Here is a 12,993-nt window from a genome sequence, read left to right as displayed (position 1 = left end):
GCACATGGAATGTTTTTTCCTTAGTTTGTGTCCTCTCTTATTTCCTTGAGCAGTGGTTTGTAGTTCTCCTTGAAGAGATCCTTCACATCCCTTGTATGTTGTATTCTTCAGTATTTTATTCTCTTTGTAGCCATTGTGAAGGGGATTTCACTCATGATTTGGCTGTCTGTCTGTTATTGGTATATAGGAATGCTTGTGATTTTTGCACGTTGATTTTGTATCCTGAGACTTTGCCAAAGTTGCTTCTCTGCTTAAGGAGATTTGGGGCTGAGACTATGGGATTTTCTAATATACAATCGTATCATCTGCAAACAGAGACAATTTGACTTCCTGTCTTCCTATTTGAATACGCTTTATTTCTTTCTCTTGCCTGATTGCCCCGGCCAGAACTTTCAATACTATGTTGAATAGGAGTGGTGAGAGAGCACATCCTTGTCTTATGCTGGTTTTCAAAGGGAATGCTCCCAGGTTTTGCCCATTCAGTATGATATTGGCTGTGGGTTTGTCATAAATAGCTCTTATTATTTTGAGATACACTCCATCCATAACTAGTTTATTGAGAGTTTCTAGTGTGAAGGGGTATTGAATTTTGTCAAAAGCCTTTTCTGCATCTATTGAGATTATCATGTGGTTTTTGTCATTGGTTCTGTTTATGTGATGAATTACATTTATTGATTTGAGTATGTTGAACTAACTTTGCATACCAGAGATGAACCCGGCTTGATCATGGTGGATAACTTTTTTGATGTTCTGCTGTCTTTTTTGATCTTTGTTGGCTTAAAGTCTGTTTTATCAGAGACTAGGATTGCAACCCGTGTTCTTTTTGCTTTCCATATGCTTGATAAATATTTCTTTATCCCTCTTTTTTGAGCCTATGTGTGTCTTTGCACGTGAGATGGTTCTCCTGTCTATAGCACATTGATGGGTCTTTACTCTTTATCCATTTTGCCAGTCTGTGTCTTTTAATTGGGACATTTAGCCCATTTACATTTAAGGTTAATATTGTTATGTGTGAATTTGATCCTGTCCTTATGACGCTAGCTGGTTATTTTGCCCGTTGGTTGATGTGGTTGCTTCATAGTGTCGACAATCTTTACAATTTGGTATGTTTTTGCAGTTGCTGGTACCAGTTATTCCTTTCCATGTTTAGTGCTTCCTTCAGAAGCTCTAGTAAGGCAGGACTGGTGGTGACAAAATCTCTCAGCATTTGCTTATGTGTAAAAGATTTTATTTCTCCTTCGCTTATGAAGCTTAGTTTGGCTCGATATGAAATTCTGGTTTGAATATTCTTCTCTTTAAGAATGTTGAATGTTTGCGCCCACTCTCTTCTTGCTTGTAGGGTTTCTGCAGAGAGATCCGCTGTTAGTCTGATGGCCTTCCCTTTGTGGGTAACCCGACCTTTCTCTCTGGCTGCCCTTAACATTTTTTCCTTCATTTCAACCTTGGTGAATCTGATGCTTATGTGTCTTGAGGTTGTTCTTCTCAAGGAGTATCTTTGTGGTGTTCTCCGTATTTCCTGAATTTCAGTGCTGGCCTCTCTTGCTAGTTTGGGGAAGTTCTCCTCGATAATATTCTGAAGAGTGTTTTCCAATTTGTTTCCATTCTTCCATCACTTTCAGGTACACCAATCAAATGTGGGTCTGGACTTTTCACACAGTCCTATATTTCTTGGAGTCTTTGTTCTTTTTATTCTTTTTTCTCTAATCTTGTCTTCACACTTTATTTCATTAAGTTGATCCTCAATCTCTTATATCCTTTCTTCTGCTTGATTGATTTGGCTATTGATACTTGTGTATGCTTCACGAAGTTCTTGTCCTGTGTTTTTCAGCTCCATCAGGTCATTTATGTTCTTCTCTAAACTGGTTATTCCAGTTAGCAATTTCTCTAACCTGTTTTCAATGTTCTTAGCTTCCTTGCAGTGGGTTAGAACATGCTCCTTTAGCTCAGAAGAGTTTGTTATTACCCACCTTCTGAAGCCTACTTCTGTCAGTTCATCAAACTCATTCTCCATCCAGTTTTGTTTCCCTCTTGGTGAGGAGTTGTGATTTTTTGGAGGAGAAGAGGCATTCTGGTTTTTGCAATTTTCAACCTTTTTGCACTGCTTTCTTCCCATCTTCATGGATTTATCTACCTTTGGTCTTTGATGTTGGTGACCTTCGAATGGGGTTTTGGTGTGGACAATCTTTTTGATGATGTTGATACTATTGCTTTCTCTTTGTTAGTTTTCCTTCTAACAGTCAGGCCCCTCTGCTGCAGGTCTGCTAGAGTTTGCTGTAAGTCCACTCCAGATGTTGTTTGCCTGGGTATCACCAGCGGAGGCTCAGAACAGCAAAGATTGCTGCCTGTTCCTTCCTCTGGAAGCTTTTTTCCAGAGGGGCAACTGCCAGATGCCAACCAGTGCTCTCCTGTATGAGGTGTCTGTCGACCCCTGCTGGCAGGTGTCTCCCAGTCAGTAGGCATGGGGGTCAGGGAGCCACTTGAGGAGGCAGTCTGTCCCTTAGCAGAACTCAAGTGCTGTGCTGGGAGATCTGCTGCTCTCTTCAGAGTTGGCAGGCAGGAACATTTAAATCTATTGAGCTGTGCCCACAGCCACCCCTTCCCCCAGGTGCTCTGTCTCAGGGAGATTGGAGTTTTATCTAAAAGTCCCTGACTGGGGCTGCTGCCTTTCTTTCAGAGATGCCCTGCCCAGAGAGGAGGAATCTAGAGAGGCAGTCTGGCTGCAGCAGCTTTACCAAGCTGCGGTGGGCTCCATCCAGTTTGAACTACCTGGCGTCTTTGTTTATGCTGTGAGGGGAAATTCACCTAGTCAGGCCTCAGTAATGGTGGACGCCCCTCCCCTCACCAAGATGGAGTGTCACAGGTTGACGTCAGACTGCTGTGCTGGCAGCAAGAATTTCAAGCCAGTGGATCTTAGCTTGCTGTGCTCTGTGGGGGTAGGATCCACTGAGCTAGACCACTTGGCTCCCTGGCTTCAGTCCCCTTTTCAGGGGAGTGAATGGTTCTGTCTCACTGGTGTTCCAGGCACCACTACGATATGAAAAGAAACTCTTGCAGCTAGCTCAGTCTCTGCCCAAATGGCCACCCAGTTTTGTGCTTGAAACCCTAGTGTGCTTGGGCCCTGGTGGCATAGTCACCAGAGGGAATCTCACGGTCTGCAAGTTGTGAAAACCTTCGGAAAAGTGTAATATTTGAGCCGGAATGCACCATTCCTCACGGCACAGTCCCTCACGGCTTTCCTTGGCTAAGAGAGGGAGTTCCCAGCCCCCTTGCGCTTCCTGGGTGAGACGATGCCCCACCCTGCTCCTGCTCACCCTCCATGGGCTGCACCCACTGTTTAACCAGTCCCAATAAGATGAGCCGGGTACCTCAGTTGGAAATGCAGAAATCACCCACTTTCTGCATTGATCTTGCTGGGAGCTGCAGACCAGAGCTGTTCCTATTTGGCCATCTTGCCAGCCATCCTAGGTACTCTTACAATACAAAAAAAAGAAAGGCAAGTATGTGAGATGATAGATGTGCAAATTGGCTTACCGTAGTAATTACATATTTAATTACATATATATATCAAAGCATCACGTTGCACACCTTAAATAGATACAGTAGAAATAAAATTTTTAAAAGTGAAATAACCCAAATATTCCTTGATGGATGGCTAAAGGTAATATGTATACACATACAAAGAATATTATTTTGCCTTAGACAAGAGTGAAATTCTGATACATGCTACAACATGGAGGAAACTTTAACAAACACAAATGAACAAATACTGTATGACTCCACTTATATAAGGAGCATAAAATAGGCACATTTATAGAAACAAACAGAAAACAGAATACAGGATTTCAGGGGCTCAGGAAAAGGAGGAATGGGAAGTATTTTTAATGGGTGGGATGTTTCTCTTTGGGATAATGAAAAAGCTCTGAAAATGAGTAGCGTTAGCGCAACATTGTGAATGTACTTAATTGTAGCCTTGAAAATGGTTAAAATGGTAAATTTTACATTTTATATGTTTTACCAGCATTTTTAATGGGTTATAAAATATCACTGGTACATGGATTGATATCTGTATTTGGCAGTACCTATCTGTGTGAAAAATAATGAAAATTTTCAAATAATGAAGTTTCATTACAAATCAGCATTGACAAAACATTTTCGATTAATTTTGATGATAAAGAACACTAACTTTGAACTCAAATTAAGTGGCATATTATCTTTAAAAATTCTGATTCTGCTCAATAGTAAACCTGTATTACAAAAAAATGTATTCAGCTAAATTAATAATAACCATATCAAATTATAATTAGAACTTCATCAATAAAACATTTATGGAAAAATTCAATAAATTGCCCCTTGCTCTCTCCTTCATCTTGAGAATCAGTGAGCCCACAGGGAGTATGGTAACTGCTCTGTCATTTGGTTAAAAGACGGCCTTTCTCTATGGGAGAGAATAGTTTTTCCAGTACTCAATACTGCCAAGTAGCCACTGGTACATGGAACTCTTGCCATTAGAAATCCAACCTTTCATTCTAAAGCATGAAGTCTCTAAGTATGTCCTGCTAAAAATTAAATGCCTGGAGAACTTTCAGTCTGGACAAGATGGCGTAGAACCATTTCTTCCTGCTCCAACCCACTAAGTGGAATTATAAACCCATGAAATACTGCAAGAGACATCCAAATGAGTACTACGTGGTAAGAAGGTTGTAGGAAAAACGTAAACTGGTTTGTGATCTCAGGAATGAAGAAACAACATACCACCTAGGCATCTTATGCCCCCTACCCCACAATTGAAGAAGGTGACCCAGACCCAGCATTTCCTGACCTCCTTACCTAGAAACAAAAGACAGCCGAAGTGGGATCATTCATTATTTGGATCCAGAGGTAATCTTTCTCACAGCACCAGCAAGGTGGAAGATACATTGGGAGTCCTACTAAATATAAGAGATCAGGGAAAGTGCTCTCCTTCCCTGAAGGTCTTGAGACTGCTAAGAGATACCCACATGGGCAGGCCTAACCAACAAGAGAGACCCAGTCACAAAACAGCCCAGCCTTACTGGCCTATTTTTACCCATGTGTACTGAGATTCTCTTCACTCTGAGACTGTCAGACAAGGCAATCCGATTTTTCTTGAATCCTGCAGGCCTAACACTCCCCTCACATGCCTAAAGACACTACAGCATTGTCATTGTAACCTAAAATTTTAGGATGTAATAAAAAATCACTTGTAATCTCAAAAGCCAAGAAAATCACAACTTGAATGAACAAAGACAATCAAGAGGTACCAACACTGAGATATTGACTTAAATGTAACGAAGAGACACAAATAGTGGAATTTCACCACAAGTGTCTGGCTCAGGAAATGCACTCCACTACCCACACTAGTGGTGGTGGTGGTGAGGGGGCAGGCAGTTTTTGCTACAACTACCTGCCAAGGAGGCATCTTTGACCATGCAATATGAGACTCCCTTTTCCACCTGAAGATTTCCAGAAAACTAGAGATATTCAGGGACCTGGTCTGGGGAAACCACTCTACCATCCCAAGCAGCAGCAGCTGAAATCAATGGAAGCCCAGACAGTACCAAATCAATCAAAATACCACCAGAAAGGCTCTGCACTTAAATTGTCATTGTAACCTCAGCCAACAAAAGTAAGCCAGGACCAACATGCTAAACCTAAACAGGGCAATTGCCTTCTAAAATAAAAAATTTAAATGAGACCCAGAGTCTACTTATATAATACACGAAACTTTAGGATGTAATCAAATATAACTTGTGGTATCAAAACCCAAGAAAACCACAACTTCAATGAGTAAAGACAATATAGATATGATGCCAACACTGAGATGTTGACTTAGATTTATCTAACAAAGATTTTTAAGAAGCCATTAGAAACATGCTTCAGGCTGGGCACCATGACTCACACTTGTAATCCTAGCACTTTGGGACGCTGAGGCAGGCAGATCACTTGAGGCCAGGAGTTTGAGACCAGCCTGGCCAATATGGTGAAACCCCGTCTCTACTAAAAATACAAAAACATTAGCCAGGCATGGTGGCGAGCACCTGTAATTCCAGCTACTCAGGAGGCTGAGGCAGAAGAATGGCTTGAACCCTGGAGGCGGAGGTTGCAGTGAGTGGAGATCACACCATTGCACTCCAGCCTGGGCAACAATTTAAAAAAAAAAAAAAAAGCTTCAATAATTAATTATAAATTATCTTGAGACAAATGAAAAAAATAGAAAATTATAGCTAAGAATTAGAAGTTATTAAAATGGAAATTATAGAACTGGATGGAGCCCACCACAGCTTAGCAAAGCCGCTGCAGCCAGACTGCCTCTCTAGATTCCTCCTCTCTGGGCAGGGCATCTCTGAAAGAAAGGCAGCAGCCCCAGTCAGGGACTTAAAAAACTCCCATCTCACATAGTCATATATTTCTTGGAGTCTTTGTTCTTTACATTCTTTTTTCTCTAATCTTGTCTTCACACTTTATCTCATTAACTTGATCCTCAATCTCGTATCATTTCTTCTGCTTGATTGATTCGGCTATTGATACATGTGTATGCTTCACGAAGTTCTCCTGCGGTGTTTTTCAGCTCCATCAGGTCATTTATGTTCTTCTCTAAACTGGTTATTCCAGTTAGTGTATAAATTGGTGTCTAGAGTTCCATCTCTTCTTCTGTGCTAGTAGCTATCTCCAAACCATTATAAAGAGACATCCCTGCGTGCCAAAGTTCCAAGAAATAATTATATCAGGTAACTTAACTCCTCAGATAAGCTCTGTTTGGATTTTAATTAACAGAATCTTAATTCTCTCCTATGTTTACTAGTACTATCAGAGCTTTGTTTGGGGGCCTCTTTGCTCCCTTTTCATCATAAGACCTTTACTCAGAGGCCTCCCAAACAATTCCTGTAGAAGACAATCTTGGTGTGTTTCGGGTCCTTCTTGGGAAATGTGTCATCTCCCTTTCCACTTTAACACTAACTCCACCTCTGGGCAGTCACTTCATGTTTTTGTGTTGCACTAGAACATATTTTTTTTAGCATGGAGATTTATTTAGGGCTACAAACGTTACAAGCTGGTTCCGTTAAACAATGACTACAAGGCACGAGTTTATCAAATGGCATGAATCAAACACTTGCACATTTCAAAAGAATACAGTTTACATTCATCTCTAAATATAAGATTAAGAAACTATTATCTGGTTTCCAACTGCTTTCAATAGTGGTGTGAAGTTTGAATACTTTTACTGTGTAGACATCAAATATTTTATTTAAATATTAAACATTAAATCTTTTCCTGACTATCCAAACAGAAAGAGAAAGCAGGAAGAAGCCAAAGAAGCAACAATTAATAGACTTGTGACTTCTACGCCATCTGTAGAATGGTGTAGAACATTTAATAGACCAGTTAATAGACTTGTGACTTCTATGCCATCTGTAACAACGGGAGACATTTCAGTAAGGGTTTCAAAATGCCTGGAATGTAGTTTCTAAAAATTCAACTTTATGTGACATAAAACATTTTTTTATTCTACAAATGGTATCTCGTGCCTGCTTACAAAGGGGGAGGAAACCCAGAAAACAAAACAAAACTGGGGTGGTGTCCTGTTGTGGTGAAGGGAGGGCCAGTATTATACCATAGCACTCATTTAGTAACCTATAGTTAATATTCTGTAGCAGTAAAGGAATTGTAATTTTACTTTGCCCTGTGAGTCCCTACCACACAGAAGAGCTCTGCCTGAGAAACTAAAAATTTCAAACTTGGCTATCCTCAAAGGACACCTGGAACCTGGCTTAGGTACTCAATAAGATGAAGGCTTTCTGCTAGCAGGAAGCATTGTCCACTACTATTTAGGCCTACTGCACAATAGTCTAAGCACCAGTCAAATTGTCTATGTCAGTAAACCTCAATGTCATTTGCTCCTACATTGTCAATTTCACTGTTCTCTAAATTAACATTTTAAAACAACTTGCTAATATAAGTATAACTTTTTTTTAATTACTAAAGTTATCAATACTGGGTTTAGCTGACAAAGCATTCCTTAGGATGCGCTAAAGGATGCTTATCCCATACATAATTTGCACTTGGGTTACCTCATAATCTTTTAGCTATCATTCAAAGTTAATTAAATTGTAAACATTACTGAATAACTGGGCTTATCAATTATGCATGGGAAACCAAGGAGCAACAGTGGCACAAGGCAAAAAGCCTTGAAGGAAAAACTTTTTCTCTGTATTTTCATTGCATTTTCAGAGGCAAAGAGGAGAGCCACATGCTGTTGGCTATTTATTCAACAGAGCTATATTGAATTGACAACTGATTTACAAGTTTCAGGGCCTTTATTAAATTTCTTAGCAACAGGCTTAAGCTACTGCCATCTTCCCTCCTTCTCCCCCATTATATATAGTCGCCACTGTAAACAGCTTGTATCTACAGACTAAACTGTGACTTAACTGTCAGGGTACAGTTGTAGTAGGAGCATCCTTCTTTCTTAATCATCCTTTTTAATTCAAGGAGAATATTCTCTAAGTGTCTGAATAGTCTAGACAATGTGACATATGATTTAAGTCACCCTTACACATATAGCTTCTATACTTACCTTTGAAGAGACTGTAATCCAATATTTCTTCAATAAGTCCCACTGAAAACTGTGTTTCCGTTGAGACAAACTTTCTTGGCAAAAAGTTGAATTCAATAAATGTCTACCCAAAATGAGAGTCCCACCCCAAATCACAGGTGGAGATATTATTACACCCATTTCATAAAACTTGCAAGTCCCTATACTATGCAAATAGGCTCATAAATGAACACAGGATTCTCCTAACATTTGACGACTTTATTGTATAAATTGGTTTCTAGAGTTCCATCTCTGCTTCTGTGCTAGTAGCTATCTCCAAACCATTATAAGGAGACATCCCTGTGTGCCGAAGTTCCCAGAACAGTTCAGTTCTCTGAGAGAAGGCAATGCCAGCAGCTGCATGCTTAGCTTGGCTCTCTCCTGTATAGTTCTTAGCATTAGAGGATGGCTTTGGCTCATTGGGAAGGAGTTCAGTGAGGGGTTTCTAGAGAACAAGCTCCATGGAAGGATGGCTCATAGACTCAATTTTTTTTTTTTTTTTTTGTAAAGTTCATCAAATTCCTTCTTCAAACCTGTTTTCATAGTATCAGAAAGGAGAAGACTACGGAGGTGGTTAACATTTCTGTGAGCTTCAACTTCTTCATCAATTATCCTGTCTTCAATCTCCTGAAGCTTACTTCAGGCAACTTCACACTGGTTCTCCAGTTGTCTCATCTATTTCTTCACAAATAGAATCTAATATTCCAGGTAGAGAAAGTCCACTAGTGCATGGCTTTACTCCACACTCCACACCCCTCTACATCTTGGCGTGCACAAAGAATTCAGTCATTATGACCAGCACAGAGCTCTGCTTCAATTATCTTTTTCTCCTTTTTTTTTTTTTTTTTTTAGCAGGCAATCCTCCTCCTCCTGCTCCTCTAGCTTGTGTTTCTTTTTACAATGAATGGGAAAATGTCGTGCACCGTTCTCCCACTGTGGTTGCTTGGGACTGCTCATGGTCCTAGCCATGGTGCCAGCTGGGCGCTGTCTGCCCCCAGGTGGAAAAACCCGCTAGGCAAGGCAAGCGGCCGCTGGAGGAAGTCCAAACTGCAGCTCAGGGGGAGGCCGCTGAAAGGCTAGAGGAGCACAGCCATGGCCATGAGAAGGTAGCTGCAGCCACAGCGACTGCTGAGAGGCGCCCAGCTCTGAGCCTGCTCTGGACTCAATGTCACGCCTTCAAGCGCTAGTCCTGCCTCTTATCCGCCATCTTAATCTGAGCTCTCACATGAATTTTAAAATAGTTTTTCCTAGTTCTGTGAAGAATGTCGTTGGTAGTTTGATAGTAATAGCATTGAATCCTCAAACTGCTTTTGGCAATTTGACCATTCTAATGATAATCATTTTTCCTATCCATGAGCATGAAATGTTTTTCCATTTGTTTGTGTCATCGCTCTCTCTTTTTTTTTTTTAAGCAGTGTTTTGCATTCTCTTTGTAGAGATCTTTCACTTTTCTGGTTAGTCATGTTCCTAGTTATTTCATATTTTTTTTGTAGCAGTTGTGACTGGGGTTGCATTCTTGATTTACCTCTGAGCTTTACCGTTGTTGGAGTGTAAGGAATTCTAGTGATTTTTTTTGTGGGGATGGAGTCCCGCTCTGTTGCCCATGCTGGAGTGCAGTGGCATGATTACTGTCCACTGTAAACTCTACGTGCCGGCTTCAAGTGATTCTCCTGTCTCGTTCTCCCACGTAGATGATCCTACAGGCATGCACCACTACACCTGGCTAATTTTTATATTTTTAGTAGAGGCAGCATTTTGTCATGTTGGCCAGGGCAGGCTGGTCTCGAACTCCTGGCCTCAAGTGATCCACCTGCCTCAGCCTCCCAGTTTGCTGGGATTACAGGTGTGAGCCACCACATCTGGCCTGTGATTTTTTTGTATATTGATTTTTTATCCTGAGACTTTGCTTAAGTTGTTTATCAGCTTTAGGAGCTTTTGGGTTGAGACCACAAGGTTTTCTAGATGTAGGATTATGTCATCTGGACACAGGAGTAGGTTGACTTCCTGTCTCCCTATTTGGATTTTTTTTTTTTTTTTTAATTTCTCTTACCTAATTGCTCTGCTGAGAACTTCCAATACTATGTTGAATAGAATTGATGAGAGAGGGCACCTTTGTTTTGCACCAGTTTTCAAGGAGAATGCTTTCAGCTTTGTCCCATTCTTTATGATGTTGGCTCTGGGTCTGTCATACATGGCTCTCATTATTTTGAGACATGTTTCTTCAATACCTAATTTATTGAGAATTTTAAGCCTGAAGCGGTGTTTAGTTTTATTAAAAAGCTTTTCTACAGCTATTGAGATAATAATTTGTTTTTTGTTTTGTTTATATAATGAATCACATTTTAAAAAATTATACTTTAAGTTCTAGGGTACATATGCACAATGTGCAGGTTTGTTACATATGCCTTGTTGGTGTACTGCATCCCTTAACTCGTCATTGACATTAGGTATATCTCCTAGTGCTATCCCTCCCCTCTTCCCCCACCCCACAACAGGCCCCGGTGTGTGATGTTCCCCTTCCTGTGTCCAAGTGTTCTCATTGTTTAGTTCCCACCTATGAGTGAGAACATGCAGTGTTTGGTCTTTTCTCCTTGCGATAGTTTGGTGAGAATGATGGTTTCCAGCTTCATCCATGTTCCTACAAAGGACATGAACTCATCCTTTTTCTTTTCTTTCTTTTTTTTTTTTTTTTTTAGAAACTGACAAAAAGTATATTGACAATAAAGGCATAAAGATAATTCTCATGCTTTCCTGAAGTAAAAATACTTTAAACTATTAGACAATATATGCAAGAAACGAAGCCATTGTTTAAAGGAATCTTTTTAACCTAAATTATATCATAGGTTTTGTAAGAATTTTATTTATATTGTAGTAAGTACATTGCATACATTTCTTAAATTTGTATTATACTGGATGTGACATTTCTTTTTTGTTGAATACACATTGGATTGTGATTTTCATGTAATGCAACATGTTCAGTATTCTTCAGCAAAACACCATATCAGTTATAAATTAAATAACCAGTAACAACAGGATTTAATTATAAAAATGCATTTGAAAAATGCTGAGTAGATTGTCTTTTTTATTATATTACTTTAAGTTCTAGGGTACATGTGCACAACGTGCAGGTTTTTATGGCTGCGTAGTATTCCATGGTGTATATGTGCCACATTTTCTTAATGCTGTCTATCATTGATGGACATTTGGGTTGGTTCCAAGTCTTTGCTATTGTGAATAGTGCCACAGTAAACATATGTGTGAATGTGCCTTTATAGCAGCATGATTTATAATCCTTTGGGTATATACCCAGTAATGGTTTGGCTGGGTCAAATGGTATTTCTAGTTCTAGATCCTGGAGGAATTGCCACACTGTTTTCCACAATAGTTGAACTAGTTTATAGTCCCACCAACAGTGTAAAAGTGTTCCTATTTCTCCACATCCTCTCCAGCACCTGGTGTTTCCTGACTTTTTAATGATCGCCATTCTAACTGGTGTGAGATGGTATCTCATTGTGGTTTTGGTTTGCATTTCTCTGATGGCCAGTGATGATGAGCATTTTTTCATGTGTCTGTTGGCTGCATAAATGTCTTCTTTTGAGAAGTGTCTGTTCATATCCTTTGCCCGCTTTTTGATGGAGTTGTTTGTTTTTTTTCTTGTAAATTTGTTTGAGTTCTTTGTAGATTCTGGATATTAGCCCTTTGTCAGATGAGTAGATTGCAAAAATTTTCTCCCATTCTGTAGGTTGCCTGTTCACTCTGATGGTAGTTTCTTTTGCTGTGCAGAAGCTCTTTAGTTTAATTAGATCCTATTTGTCAATTTTGGCTTTTGTTGCCATTGCTTTTGCTGTTTTAGACATGAAGTCCTTGCCCATGCATATGTCTTGAATGGTATTGCCTCGGTTTTCTTCTAGGGTTTTTATGGTTTTAGGTCTAACATTTAAGTCTTTAATCCATCTTGAATTAATGTTTGTATAAGGTGTAAGGAAGGGATCCAGTTCTACCTTTCTACATATGGCTAGCCAGTTTCCCCAGCACCATTTATTAAATCGGGAATCCTTTCCCCATTTCTTGTTTTTGTCAGGTTTGTCAAAGATCAGATGGTTGTAGATGTGTGGTGTTATTTCTGAGGGCTCTGTTCTGTTCCATTGGTCTATATCTCTATTTTGGTACCAGTACTATGCTGTTTTGATTACTGGAGCCTTGTAGTATAGTTTGAAGTCAGGTAGTGTGATGCCTCCAGCTTTATTCTTTTGGCTTAGGATTGTCTTGGCAATGCGGGGTCTTTTTTGGTTCCATATGAACTTTAAAGTTGTTTCTTCTGATTCTGTAAAGAAAGTCATTGGTAGCTTGATGGGAATGGCGTTGAATCTATAAATTACCTT

General features: G+C 39.8%; 1 pseudogene; it reads right to left on the bottom strand.

Moving 5' to 3' along the window:
• Positions 1 to 8,849: 8,849 nt before the first annotated feature.
• On the bottom strand, positions 8,850 to 9,705 carry LOC126946546 (coiled-coil domain-containing protein 117-like; annotated as a pseudogene).
• Between the last annotated feature and the right edge of the window lie 3,288 nt (positions 9,706 to 12,993).

Source organism: Macaca thibetana, chromosome X, assembly GCF_024542745.1.
Source record: "Macaca thibetana thibetana isolate TM-01 chromosome X, ASM2454274v1, whole genome shotgun sequence".
In the NCBI taxonomy this organism is placed as follows: Eukaryota; Metazoa; Chordata; class Mammalia; order Primates; family Cercopithecidae; genus Macaca; species Macaca thibetana.
Note: the sequence above shows the minus strand (reverse complement) of the source record. Positions and strands in the feature narration are given on the sequence as shown.